Source organism: Dromiciops gliroides, chromosome 3 (assembly GCF_019393635.1).
Source record: "Dromiciops gliroides isolate mDroGli1 chromosome 3, mDroGli1.pri, whole genome shotgun sequence".
Classification (NCBI taxonomy): Eukaryota; Metazoa; Chordata; class Mammalia; order Microbiotheria; family Microbiotheriidae; genus Dromiciops; species Dromiciops gliroides.
In genome coordinates this window covers 479,757,235-479,772,724 of record NC_057863.1, presented here as the reverse complement: position 1 = coordinate 479,772,724, position 15,490 = coordinate 479,757,235, and the positions used below count along the sequence as shown (strand labels likewise).

General features: G+C 40.3%; 1 protein-coding gene and 1 non-coding gene across 3 annotated transcripts in view; both read left to right on the top strand.

The window, feature by feature from the left end:
- Nucleotides 1-15,490, top strand: part of MTUS2 (microtubule associated scaffold protein 2) — a 679,782-nt gene that overhangs the window by 101,764 nt on the left and 562,528 nt on the right. The window lies entirely within an intron of this gene.
- On the top strand, nt 397-503 carry LOC122752147. The gene has a single exon (XR_006355943.1). It is a non-coding gene; the product is annotated as a U6 spliceosomal RNA (small nuclear RNA).

The following is a 15,490-nucleotide window of genomic DNA, read 5'->3' as shown; positions in this document are numbered from 1 at the left end:
TATGTACTGTGGCTGCTACTATCCCCATATGATAGATGAGAATGAAAAACTGGGAAAGGTCAAGTGATTCACCCATGGCTATGCAGGTGGTAGCAGAATTGCTAGTTAATTTATGAAATTATTAATTGTGACTAAGGGAATGGGAATACAAGGTTCCATTGGGTCCCTCTGGGCCAAGCAGGGGGCAGACACACTTGCTTCTTTGGATACTTGCTGGGAAACACCATGGTGGCAGCAAGCAGGGAGTAATGCTTTAATCCCATTTTAATAAGGCACAGAGAGTACAGAAGCAGACAAATGGTGTGGGGTCAGGGATGGGGTGGTGGAGGGAGACAGAGTGAAGAAAGAATGGGGAGGAAGAAGGGTACAGAGTCACTTACATAACAATGGATCAAGGTGCTCGCTTCCGCAGCACATATACTAAAATTGGAACGATACAGGGAAGATTAGCATGGCCCCTGTGCAAGGATGACACGCAAATTCATGAAATGGATCAGGGTTGGGAGAGCTAGGGCAGCATTGACCCATAGGAGATGGAAGAATGCTGGGTGGAGGTGAGTTTGAGGGTCTCATTTTTATAGGGTTTTGATAGGGGAAACTTATCCATGCCACTGTAGGTTTTACAACAGTCATTTATATGACTCTTTGTGACCCCATTTTCTTGGAGAAGAGCCTGGAGTGGTTTTGCTATTTCCTCCTCTAACTTATTTTACAGATGAGGAAACTGAGGCAAACAGGATTAAAGTGACTTCCCCAGTCACAGAGGTAGTAAGTGTCTGAGGCCACATTTGAACTCAGGAAGATGAGTCTTCCTGATTCTAGGTCTGGTATTCTATCACTGTACCACCTAACTACCCACCTTAGGGTTAGTCCACATCATCTCAAAGTTATCAGCAACACATGGTGTTCTGTCTTACTTCTCACATCTGGAGCTTATCTGAGGCTTGCAGACCATAGGCAGTTAGCAGGACTGAGAGCCCCTTACTGAAAAGCTGAAGGGCTGGGACCAGATAGCATCTTAGGTCAGGCTTCCCCTGATTTAGCACATAGTCTCAGGAAGTGGTTGTAGTTAATTTATGAGGCAATTCCCAGTGACTCCTATACACTCCTAATTTATGGGACAGTGTGTAAATGACTTCTAGGTTCCCCTTTGCAATCTTACTCCCTACTACTGTTACTTTATACTAGATACTTATAAAGTTACTTACCATACCAACTAGAAGGAGTAGTGGTGGTAGTCAGAGAGACTAGAACAAGAAACAATTTTAACACAGTAACTGACTGAGGTGGAATTCAAATTTCTTGCTGATTTGAGTCTAGCCTCTCTTCATTACTCTACCCAGCCATCCACCGGACAGTTGTCTTCAAATATGTTAAAGGATTAAACCGCTTGGCCTGGGAGGTCAGAAAATAATGACCACTGGGTAGAAGTTTAGGAAGGCAGATTTTGGGTTCAATAGAAGGAATTTCCTAACAGCGAAAGCTGCATAAAAGGAGAATAAGCTACCTTGAGAAATGGTGATTTCCCTGTCATAGAGATCTTCAAGCACAGGCTTGTCACACTTGCCAGAGATGTTGTAGAGGGGTTTCTTGTCTCTCTTTTTTCTGTTTCTATCACAAGTGTCTAGCACATTAGTTATCACATAACATGCGCGTCATAAATGCCTTTTCAATCAATCAACTAGTATTTAATAAGCACCTCCTATGTGCTGGTCTCTATGGTAATGGCTAGGGATACAAAGAAAGACAAAAACAGTTCTTGTTCTTGAGGAACGCATTCTAATCAGGGAAACAATATAAAAACCACTATCTACAAACAGAGAAGCTGGATGGCTAGTGGGTAGAGTGCTGGACCTAGAATCAGGAAGACCTGAGTTTAAATTTAGCTGTTCTCGGAGACTTTGCTCTTTCTCCTTATCTTACACCCTTCTGTTGTCACCCTTCACAATTTCTTCAAGCCTCTGATGAAGAGGTGGGTTTCTTCTGGTCAAGACCAAATCCTCCCTCTACATGCACCCTGGATATCCCCATCCCTTTTTGTCTTCTCCAAACCTATTGCTTCCATTACCCATGCTCTCTAATCTTTAATCTCTTCCTTACTGCTGACTCTTTCCTTGCTGCCTAAAAATATGCCTGTCCCCCCCCCCATATCGAGAGGAAAAAACTCACTGGATCCTATTATAGGGCAGCTGGGTGGCATGGTGGATAGAGCTCTGAGTCTGGAATGAGGAAGACCTGAGTTCAAATCCAGTCTCAGACACTTACTGGTTATGTGACTGTGGGCGAGACTAAAAAAAAAAAAATCTCTGCCTCAGTTTGCTCATCTGTAAAATGGGGATAATAATAGCACCTACCTTCCAGGGTTATTGTGAAGATAATGATTATAAAGTACCAGACACAAAATATTACTGTGTAAATGTTAGCATATATATGTACATATATGTATATGCATATGCACATGTATAAATGTATGAGTACATGGAAAGGAGCATGGGGTAAGAAAACTGGAAAGGGGAGGCAGCTGGGTGGCAAAGTGGATAAAGTATTGGCCCTGGACTCAGGAGGTCCTGAGTTCAAATCCAGCCTCAGACACTCGACACTTTCTAGCTGTGTGACTTTGGGTAAGTCACTTAACCCTCATTACCCTGGAAGAGGAAGAAAAAGAAGAAGAAAAGGAGGAGGAGGAGGAGGAGGAGGAGGAGGAGGAAGAGACGACAACAACGATGACAACTTGAAAGGTCATTTCATTGATTTATTTATTCATTCTTGCTTTAGATGAGTATTACTTCTAACTCCCTGATTCCATGATTCTAGGCACTGTGATTACCTCCATTTCACAGATAAAGGAACTGAGGTAACAGAGAGGTTGTGGCTTGCTTGTGTTCACATTCTAATAAATGACATTGTGATGAGATAAGTGGAAAAGTTCTATTCTCTGCCTCTAGTTTTAAAGAAAAAAGATAAAATAACTGCAATATAAAATATCTATTCATAGTTTAAATACTACCCATGTGCTGAATGGCATTCTTGGTAGATGAGGAATGTAGCAAATGACTAGAAGATACCCTTTGTGTTTCTTGTTGCTTCTCCCTGGGAAAAAATAGCACTTTGATATTGTGCTATGTACGAAAACCACATTTTATTGTATAGTCTCATCTTTTTGGCATGCTGAAAGGCAAAAAGTCCCTTATGTTCATAGTTCATTTTGTGACTAAAATTTATAATTTGATCATGAGAATAGATCATTTCCTATGAGTCTGCATCATCTCCTGTGATAAATCTCCCTCATGTATCAAACAAAGGCTCCCCGTGTTTGCCACTGGTATTCATGGGAATAGGGTGGGTATATTTTCCCTTTTAGATTTTGACCTGGAGACTAAACATAATTATGCTCCTGTAACACAAGATTTTTTTTTTTTTTTTTGCAGGGCAATGGGGGTTAAGTGACTTGCCCAGGGTCACACAGCTAGTAAGCGTCAAGTGTCTGAGGCCAGATTTGAACTCAGGTCCTCCTGAATCCAGGGCTGGTGCTTTATCCACTGTGCTACCTAGCTGCCCCACCTGGCTAGATTTTTAAATATACTTTGCCAACATGTCAGAAATTCAAGACATGAGCTATAAACAGATTAGCCAATTCTGGGTGCATGGCTCAAGCATAGAATCCAGCTTGATGTGGCTGAGTATCTATTGCTCCATCTTTCTCATCTCTACTAAATATGCTTCAGGTTCTGTACTCCTTCCTTTTGTTGTAGTGTAGTATTCTTTCTGTCATCGGGTTACCTCTTATCAACAAGAAGGGATCCCCCACCTCTTGCCCTGGGACTATACCTTCTTGATGGGTGAAAGTTTACCAAATCTAGCCAGCCCCAGATCTACCATGCTGTAATGAAATTAAGTCACCAGGGACATACCTCTATCACCTTCTTCTCTCCTTTTGTTCTGGGAATAATAGTAAATTATTATTTCTAGGAATTTCTAGAAAGGGAGAGTCAATTGCCCTTTGACTCTACTTAACTGCGTTTTGACTTCCCTGGTCAAAACACTCCTTCCTGGCTACCCCTCCCCTTAACGTGTTGCCTTCCCTCATTACAATGTAATGTCCTTGAGGGTTGGTACTGCCTTGGATTTTTTGGTTTTGTATTCAAAGCACTTATCATGGTGTTTGGAACACAGCAAACACTTAATTAATGCATTTTGTGTATTGAATCATTCATTTATTCATCAGGCCCCTCCTGTCTTTGATTGCTTCTCCTCCAGCTTTGAACCCTACCACAAGATAGCAATCTCGTCCCAAGTGCCTCGCATCACATATTTCCCTTCAGGGCTACACTTGGGTAATAATTTTTTTAACCCTGAGAAAACACTCTTACATGCTTTCTCCACAACTAAATGCAGTGATGCTGGTGAGTGACACTGTTGAAAGTCCCAGAATCCCAGAATTTGAATCTTCAGAGGCCATTTCCATCAATCTTTACCTGAACAGGAGTCCCCTCCATGGTTTATCTGACAAGTGGTCATCCATTCTTTGCTGGAAGACTACTGGTGCCTACTGTAGCAGCCCCATGTGCTAGAATTGGACTCCTTACATATTGTACCCATAGCTCCTTATTCTGAACTCTGAGGCATTTTCCACATGCTCTCAGGCTTCTCTTCTGAAGGCTAAAAAAACCACACTTCATTCAGCTGAACCTGATGTGGCACGATTAAGAGTTTGATGAACTCCAGGTCATCCTTCTCTGGGCACTTTATCTAAACCCTTCCTAAAGCCATTTGCTTAAAACTGAAAGCAATCCTGCAGATGTGCCTTGGCCAGGGCAGAGCAGAGCCAGACTATTCCCTCCTTAATCCGGGAAGTGAAATCCCCTTTAATGAAGCCTAAGAGTACATTAGGTTTTTTGACCACCGCATCCCCCTATTCATAGGATTATAGGTTTAGAGCTGGAAGGGATTCTAGAGATCCTCTAGTCCAACTGTCTCATTTTACAAACGAGGAAACTGATGACTCTTAATGAATTTTCAATCTGCTGCGCACTGCTGTCTGGGTAATCTTCCTGAAATTCCGTTTAAATCATGTCACTCCCTATTAATCAATCAATAAACATTTATTCATTGCCTACTGTGTGCCGGGAACTGTGCTTAAGTGTTGGGGATACAAAGAGAGGCAAAAGACAGTTCCTGCCTTCAAGGAACAAAGTAAAAATTAGCATTCTAAGGTTACATTTATTTGACCTCAGTTTACCTATTGCACTTTATTTCCAACTGCTCACTTTCATGCCTAACTTTCATGTTCTAACCATTAGCTATTAAAAAACCCAAACAAGGGGGCAGCTAGATGGCGCAGTGATTAAAGCACTGGCCCTGGATTCAGGAGTACCTGAGTTCAAATCCAGCCTCAGACACTTAACACTTACTAGCTGTGTGGCCCTGGGCAACTCACTTAACCCCCATTGCCCCGCAAAAAAAAAAAAAAAAAAAAAAAACAAACAAACCTGTAATAGTCTTTTCCCCCTCTATATTTTTGCTTTTGCTGTTCTTCCATTTAGGATATCTTCCTCATCTAACTAATCTCTATTTCTACATCAAAATCCTTTCCATCATTCAAGACCCAACCTAAATGCCACATCCTCTCTGAAGTGTAATTCCTCTGGTCATTCTTTACAGTCCCAAAGCACTTTGCTTCCATTGCTCTTACAGTATCACATGACTTTTAATCGTGTTATGGTTAGTTATGTACTTCATTATAAACTCCTTGCATGCAGGGACTCTGTTTTATTCATCTTTTTATCTGTCAGAAATTGGCACACCACATTGCTCAGAGTAACAACTATTACTCTAAGTATTTGAGGGGACTTCCGGGGTGGAGCCAAGATGGCGGAGGAAAGGCAGTGAGCTCCTGAACTCATGACACAATCACTCCAAAAAACATCCAAATAAGGTCATAGGAAAATGCCCAGAGCAGCACTCACAGAAGAATGTGCTGAAATCATCTTCTAAACAAGAACAGCTTGGAAGGTCAGAAGGAGGGAGCTGCTATGCTGATACAGGAGTTGGGCCCAACCCCACAGTCACCCTGACACAGATCCAGTCTCAGGAAGTCCTCACCAGAGAGGAAGACCCCCAGAGCCTCTGAATCAGCTGAAGCACCAGTGTCCTCTGGAACTAAGCCCATAGTCTGGTGAGTGGGCTGAGCCCTGGGCAGGGGAGAGACTACAGGGGTCTATGCTGGTGCTAAGGCAGAACTTGGATTTTACACCCCTGCTGAGAACCAGGAGGTAGGCTCGTGTAGCAGGGGCCCAGGTTGGGGAGAGGCACAGGCTCGTCAGAGCTAACAACCACAACACACAAAGCTAGTTGATTGGCAAGTTGGTCTGGGGTCATCTAGGACCAGGAAACAGGCCAGGCGAGGGAAGAACCGGATTCTCCTTAAATCATACCACCTGGGACTTCTTAAGATTGGGATACTGCAGCCTGGAAACAGTGCCCCACTTTAAGGAGCTAAAAGTCTAGTAAAAGAAAGGCAAGATGAGCCGACAGAGAAAGGTGAGGACCATAGAAAGTTTCTTCAGTAACAAGGAAGACCAAGGGGCACCCTCAGAGGAAGATGTCAATATCAGGGCCCCTGTATCTAAAGCTTCCAAGAAAATTGATAGTTTCACACCCAGACCACCTAACTCCGGCTTGAGACCACTGTTTCCAAAGACACTTCAATTACTTCAAGCTAACTTCTCTCAATTTTTCAACCAGAAACACTTTGACAGGTCCTAGGATAATAGAATCATAGACTTATACTTGGAAAAGGACCTTAGATGCTACTAAGATATGCCCAAGATTATACAGGTAAGAATTGTAAGTGAACCTAGCTCCTCTGACTTCAAGGACAATATATGCTCTTCCTTCCTTCCTTCCTTCCTTCCTTCCTTCCTTCCTTCCTTCCTTCCTTCCTTCCTTCCTTCCTTCCTTCCTTCCTTCCTTCCTTCCTTCCTTCCTTCCTTCCTTCCTTCCTTCCTTCCTTCCTTCCTTCTTTCTTTTGCAGGGCAATGAGGGTTAAGTGACTTGCCCAGGGTCACACAGCTAGTAAGTGTCAAGTGTCTGAGGCCAGATTTGAACTCAGGTACTCCCAAATTCAGGGCTGGTGCTTTATCCACTTTGCCACCTAGCTGCCGCCCCATGCTCTTTTAACCATATTGATTCAAATTAACTTGGTGAACATTTATTAAACACCTACTGTGTGCCAGGCATTGTGCTAAGCCCTAAGGATACAAAGAAAGGCAAAAACCAAACAGTCTCTGCTCTCAAAGAGCTCTAATCTAATGAGAGAGACTTGTAGATACCCATGTGCAAACAATATATACACAGGATAAATTGGAAGTAAAATCTCAGGGGGGAAGCCTTCCGATTAAGGAGGGCTGGGGAAGGCTTCTTGCAGAAGATGGGACTCTAGAGGAAGCTTGAAAGGAAGACAGGGAAGCCAGGAGGTAGAGGAGAGGACAGAGAAAATTCCGGGTATGGGAGACAGTGAAAATGACCTCTGCTAGGGGCGACTAGATGGCACAGTGGATAGAGCACTGGCCCTGGAGTCAGGAGTACCTGAGTTCAAATCCGGCCTCAGACACTTAACACTTACTAGCTGTGTGACCCTGGGCAAGTCACTTAACCCCAACTGCCTCGCTAAAAAAACCAAAACAAAAATGACCTGTGCTAACCACCCTAATAGATCTCTTTTTTAGACCTCCCAGTTTGGGATAAAAAAGGACAAGGTCCTTCAGTTGTCCTGTCCTGAACTCATCCTTCATCGGTGAATTTTCTTAGGGTCTAGAGAATGGGAATTGTCTTTTCTGCTCTGCTTCATATAGTCAGTCCATAATTACCATAATCTACCTTTACTGTTCTTCTATTCAGTACCCACTGCTGTTTCTCTAACTTGGGTCATTGCATCCCTTCCTTTTGTCATTAGGTTTTATCTGACTCTTCTGATGTTGCCTCTTAAAACAGGCTTTACCTCCTCATCCCATCTCCTACCAGGCACACACCAGTCAATGGGAACATTTCGGGATCCTGCTGGTACCTTCCCTCCCATGTACTCCTCTTATGAAACTATTAATGTTTCCCAATTTCCTTCCCTTTACCTTAAAAGCTCTTCCATTGGTCTTCTAATCAGACAATATCTTGTTCTCAAACAACAAAAGATTCTAGCTCTGCTTCATTTGTCTGAGAATGGAATTCTGGGGGCTCCACCTGTTTTATTGATGTTAAGCTACACCTTCACATTCATGTAGAAATAATGAACTGAATTGTATGTACATGGAGATAGCTGAGTAAAGGTTTAGAGCTGTTGTGGTCAGAGCAGCATAAATAGCTTCCACTCTCATTAGTTTCTTTCCCCATTCTTGGGGCTTGTGCAGGTCTGTGTAGACAGAAACCTGTGGGGAAAAGTAGTGGTAATTCTGTCTCCTGGTTTATATCAAACTAGGGCAAGCTGAGTAACCCTGAGTCAAAGAAATATCTTTGGCCTTATCTCTATGTGGTTCCTGCATGTTAGACCCTGGAAGGAAATGAAATTGTGGGAATCATTTTAAGTTTGGAGGGAGTCAGCAGAGAGCCATAAGTTCCCCATCTGTTGGTCATTTTTCTTTTAAATAAAAGTACATATATTGCCTTCTGGGCTGAACGATAAACTAGGATTTTTGTCTTTTCCAAAGAGAAATTGTAGTTAGGCATATTCCACCATATACTGAGTTGAAAAGAAAGGAGGTCATTTCAATTTTACACTTAACCCCAAATGCCCCCCCCACCCCAATGTTAAGAATCAGTAGTTTTTAGGCCATAACATGGATATCATGGACAATTGCCCAAGCACCATAGCATGGATTGTGTCAGATGAGGGCAAAGTTTGACTCTACTTTCATGTTTTATGTTAATAAATTTTTGTTGAAAAGTAGCCAGGTGATAATGGAATTGGAGTCAGGAAGACTTGAGTTCAAATCCTGCCCCAGACATTTACTATCTGTGTGGTCCTGGGTAAGTTTCTTAACCTCATGGTCTCAGTTTCCTCATCTGTAAAGAGGGATAGTAAGAGCATCTATTTTACAGGGTTGTTGTGATGTTTAAATAAACAGTATTTAGCAAGTGCTTTACAAACCTTGTAGCTTTATGTAACTGCTAGCTATTAATGTTATTGAATTAGTGTTTTGATCCAAAAGTACCTTGCCATGTTTTTGTGGGGTATCGGAGGGGCAAAAGGGGATGTTGATAGTGACTAGTTTTGCAGCTGGGAAGCTTGATGACACATTTGAAAGGAAATTTTATTGATGTCATTTATTTTTCTGTCACCTCTATTTCCCTATGTATCCCTTTGCTCTTTCCTTCCTAGAAAGCCATCCCTTGTAATGAGAGAGAGAGAGAGACAGACAGACAGACAGAGACAGAGACAGAAGGAAAGAGAAGAAAATCATTTTAGGAAAACTAACACATCAGAAAATGTGAAATTCTATGTAGTATTCCATAGCCATAGTTCTCCACCTTTAGCAAAGAAGAAGGGGAGATGGAAAAGGATTTCATTAATAAATTTGTCAGATGTTTATCATAGCTTAAGAAAAAACAACAACAATTGAGTGTCTGCACCTTAGCAATGCCATGAGTATTTGGTGTTGGCCTTCATTCCTGAAGAACATAAATATGAATTACATTTATATTATTAAAGACTAATTATTGTTTCTTTAGTTAAAATGTCCTACTTTAATTAAAATCAGTAATTTTTCACAAGTAAATGAGAATGTAGGTTTTTTGGGGGGATTTGTCTTATATTTCATCTATATGTGCTGATATTTGTTATTGTATTATGAAGCCTTTTAAAAATATGCCTATCTTTCAAATAGAAATGCAAATTAATCCCCATGCCACATATATTTTAAGTACTTACTATGTGTACTGAACTGTATAAATAGTAGCCTGATATGTGAATCCAATTAATGTTCACCCCCAGATCCTCCTGGTTTTTATAATGGATGCATCATGGGACCACAGAATATTACTTTGAGAAAACTAAAATATTGTGCTTATGGCCATAGGACATAAATACTTAAAAAATAATTGTTTCTGGTCACCAAAGCTTTCAGCACCCTGGACAGGGAATGCACATCTAATCCCCATGAATTTTTTTAGCTTTATGCCTTATTTCAATTCAATGCAGCAAACATTTATTAAGTATCTATGAAGTGCATGGAAATGAGGATATAAAAATGAAGGAAGACAATAGTTACTGGCTCTGGAATACACATTCTAATAGTAGCATGCACTCTCCTCAAATTATTTTATATTTACTTATCTGTATAAATGCAGATATAATAATTGAACTTATAGAAATCGATGAGATTAAGATTAAGAGGGGAAGATGTGGAGAGAGGGAAGGAAAGAGGGCCATGTGAAGTGTCTTAGGAGACTCCCACCCTAGAGGTTAGAAGGAAAATGAAACAGCAAGAGAGATAAAGACAGTTGTCAGAACTATAGCCAGAGGAACAGGCGAGAACAATGTCATAGAAACTAAGGATGAAGAAAGTATGGAGGAGAAAGTTGATGAAAAGTATCAGATGATGAGAAGAGGACAGGTTTGATGAGGCCAGAGAAAAGACCATTATATTTGGTAATCAGGATGTCATTGGTGACTTTGCATAGTGTGCTTTCCTAAAAATGATGGAGATAGATCAAAATTAGGTTTTGTGAGGTTGAGAGGATGAATAGATGCTGAGGTAGGTGGTGCAGTAGACAGAGTGCCAGGCCTGGAGTCAGGAAGACTCATCTTCCTGAGTTCAAATCTGGCTTCAAACACTAGCTATTCGAACTTGAGCAAATCACTTAATCCTCTTTGCCTCAGTTTCCTCATCTATAAAATGAGCTGGAGAAGGAAATGGCAAAACCATTCCAGTATCTCTGCCAAGAAAACCCTAAATAAGATCACAAAGAGTCAGACATAAAAACATGAAAAATGACTGGGTAGCAACAGTAGAGTAATAGAAGAGTAGTTTGAGAGAGTTGCTGTAGCAATGACAATGGAAGTCTTTTTTTAAAAACAAATAGTAGTAACAGGGGGCAGATAGGTGGCACAGTGGATAGAGCACTGGCCCTGTATTCAGGAGTACCTTAGTTCAAATCCGGCCTCAGATACTTAACACTTACTAGCTGTGTGACCTTGGGCAAGTCACTTAAACCCAATTGCCTCACTAAAAAAAAAAAAAATAGTAGTAACAGGGGCAGGTAGGTGGCACAGTGGATAAAGCACTGGCCCTGGAGTCAGGAATACCTGAGTTCAAATCAAACCTCAGACACTTGACACTTACTAGCTATGTGACCCTGGGCAAGTCACTTAACCCTCATTGCCCTGCAAAAAAAACAAAACCCAAACCCAAACCAAAACAAACAAAAAAACCCAAACCAAAAAAAAAAAATAGTAGTAACAGCTAACATGTATATAGCACTTAACGGTTTGCAAAATGCTTTAAAAATATTATCTCATTTAATCTTTATAATATCAGTGGGAGATAGGTACTATTATTTTTTTCCTTTTACAGATGAGGAAATTGAGGCAGGCAGAGATTAAATTACTTGACCAAGGTCATACAACTAGTAAGTGTTTGAAGCAGGATTTGAATTCAGGACTTTCCAGCTCCAGGTCCATTGCACTATCCACTGTATGACCTAGCTGCCTCTCCAGGGTAGACAGGCCAGAGCACATTTGTAGGTAGAAGGGAAAGAGCCAGGAGATAAATAGAGATTCAAGGTGAGAGACAGGTGAGGCAGGGAACTGGAAGATATGGGAGAGAATATAATCTAATTAATGAATAGAAAGTTATGATTAGGATCACAGATTTATAACTAGAAGGAACCTTAGAGATCATTGAGTTTAGGAGTGAAAATGGAAAAAGTTTTTTAAAAAAGGAAAATGGAAAGTATTAAAATAAATAAAGAAAATTTTAGTAACTTTCCCAGAACCACACATCTAGTAATGAACTCCCATATCTGAGGTAAGATTGGCACTTGCACTCGCTTGGTGGAAAGCCTTTCATCCTCTAAAGCCAGAGAGAATTAGAGAGAGGATGAATACATGCCTAACAAGGCTTCGGAGGTATGGAGGAGCATAGATAACTGTGCTTACAAAGGATACACTCAGTATTCTCAGGAAAATAGTGAGGTCATTTGTTAAGGGTGGCAGAAGCAGAGTTTGGGGGCTTAAAGAAAATGTTTGGAAGAGCCAAGGAATCGATGATATGGGGTCAGTTAGAGAAGAATAGCTGATGTAGTGGTGAGATTAATGGTGTCAAATTCAAATAGAAATGGGGTCCACTAATCTACACATAACCTACGGATTCCTGTGGGCCACAGACTGACTTAGTTTTAATATGTAATGTTATCTACATTTTATTGTATTTTAATTTATTTGGTTAAATATTTCCAAATGACTTTTTAATCTGGTTTGGCTGAATTAGGAGATGTTGCAGGTCAAATGCGGCCTCCTGGGACATCTCTGTTGTAGATGGTGGCATGATTTTGTAGCGGGCCCAATCAGTACAGTTATATAACTTCTTTTGGCAGTACTTCAGGGCTACTTGTGACTAAGGAGTAGGCATGCTGACTTTGAGCTCTCTCTGGTCTGGCAGTCTGGGGAGCTGCCCTTTTAGCCCAGTGCCTTTGCTCCCTTCCCTATCCAAGAATGGTGTTACTTATTATCTGTTTATTATTCTATTTTTTTAAGCTCTGAAATTGGAGACAAGACATTACACACTCAATAGGCCTGTCAACTGCTTTTTCAGAAAGGCATGGCCTTAAAAAGTAGTTTGCATTTATGAGGTTTAATTTTGTTATACTTTGTTATTAAGGGGAAATGATGTTAGTGGCGAATGCTTAATAAAAGTCAATTAAAATAATTTAGGGAAATTAAAGTGCTGACAAGCTCATAATGGCTTTTCTGGTTGTTAAATGGGATTGACATGGATTAACATTAGGAGTGGATGGTAAATTCTCTGAATTTACTGAAGGATATTTTTATTAAAATGACAGCTGCTTATATTGGACTGCACCCGGACATTTAGTTATGCTATCTGGGAGTGTGAAGGAGAGGGCTAATCGAATAAGACACATTTTTACTTTGGTTTAATTAGGTAAATTCTCCTTCACATTTTAATCATATGAACTCTGGTAGATGTTATGGAGCAAGGGCACAGGTTTTTTGTCTCTACTTTCTTTAATATTCATTTTTGAAGCAGTTAAGTCTAGATAAACTGTGTTGTTGAGAGAGTGCTTTGGTGTCCTGTGGTGACTGAAGAGTTGGAGGCATAATAGGGTGTCCCCATCTGATATCCTGGCTCTGTGACCCTGGGTAAGGCATTTATTCACTCATTGTCCCAGGCAAATTTCTAAGACTGTAACTTACAATGCAGGTACCATCTACATTGGTTGAAGTTTTTCCTCAATGGGATGTGGTGAGTCAAAAATAAATTTTGAGAAATAAAGTTTTTGGGTAAATTATCATCAGTTTTATCAACCATAGCTGGCAAATGGTTAACTAAAAGGGCTCATTGTTCTCTCCTGGGTAAAAGAAGACTCATGGCCACTTCTTCAGGTGTATATGCTCCAGTATTAGTGGGTGTTCCAGCAGACAGCAATCCACCTGATTGGTTAACAATTAATGAGAAGTGGACTTTACAAAGAAAAGTAGACTCACTCCAATGAAGGCCTAAGAGTGACAACTCTGGGACAAAGAGACTATCTCTACACTCAGACCACCCCTAGCCTTGGGCAATCTAGACAAAGGATCTATCTCTACCCAGACTTGCTTGAGAGGAACACAAGGGGAAGGAATTCAAGAAGATGAGAGATCCCTTGTAAAGTTGGGTGGGGTCTGACCACTATTGAGGAGACAGTTAGTTTAACTTTCAGAAACTGAGTTTTTGAAATAAGGACTTTAAAAAGGGTGTGTGGGGGGGGGAGGGGGGAGGGTATTCTGGATCTCTCCAAATCATTTGTTATTAGTAATCATTTCTCTCAGGGAATTTACTACATCTATGAAATCACAGATCTGGTGCACTCCCCTCACCTCTAACCTACCTGCTAGAACCAGCTGTTAAATTTCCAGTGTGAGCATTTTACAAATACTTTGCAAATCATCAATTGCTACAAATCAGGATTTATTGTTGTATTGATTGTGTGGACTTAAGAAAGTGATGGAAAAATGTTAATAATGCAGATTAAACTTAAAAAACCATATTTAAAAATACATATCTATTATATATATGTGGAAAGCTAGTAGTTAAATATATATATATATATATATATGGAATCTATCTATCTATCTTTCTTTCTATCTATCTATCTATCTATCTATCTATCTATCTATCTATCTATCTATCCATTCATTGCCAGCACATAGACATTTATCAGCATAACACTGGCTCCCTTCCTAGCCCAACAGTATTAATTATATTGTGTTCAGGTGCTTATACATTTTAAATTTAATTGTTGGTTGAATATAATTTTCTAATATTTATACATATATATGCATATACATATTTTTCATCATGCAATTCTATTTTTTTATAAATATAGCCATGCCTCACTTAACTAGCCCTGCACAGTATTTCAGGTACTGTTTATTCTGTCACAACACTGTTACAAATGAGAGATATAATTTAATATTGGTCATGGTATAGAAGTGACACTGTCTTAAGTCAAGGTTGGAAGGCTTGGATATACGTAACATCAAAGTATAAAGACAACACACCAGACCATCAGAGGGTTCCCTAATGGTGTTGCTGACAGCTTGCAGAATGACAGTGAGATGGGGAAAAGGGCAGTTAAAGGACAAGAAGCAAAGACTCAACAACCTCCTGGAATGCAGATGGGGAAAGGAAGCCTCAAGAATTCCTTAACCTTTACTTTATGTTCTGGAGTTAGAGAAAACTCAGATCAGTTTTAGGCCTTGGACATGGTGTCTCAAACTGCCTCCTCTTTTTGAAAAACAAAACAAAACAAGGTCTTCCACAGATTGGGAGGGTTTAATACTATTCTATTGTGTAGAATAAGAGCTGGGCACAACTAAACAACAACAATGACTGCTGCTTTGATTTCGTTTATTTTTCTGTGTGACTGCAACAAGACCCATCTTTTAAAGAAAGTACTTAATAATTCACTAACACTTAATAGCCTAAAGAAAGAACAAAGATTTAAAGTGACACCAAGAAGCAGAAGAGCATTAGAAATGCCCCTACTAAACAAGTTGTGGTAGATGATGGTGAAGGAATATTCTTGTGCTATAAGAAATGACAAGCAGGATGATTTCAGAAAGGCCTGGAAAGACTTGTATGAACTGATGCATAGTGAAGTGAGCAGAACCAAGAGAACGTCGTGCACAGAGACAGCAATCTTGTTTGATGAAGAGTTGTGAATGACTTAAAGACAATCGAAAAGTACTGATATATTATCTACCTCCAAAGAAAGAACT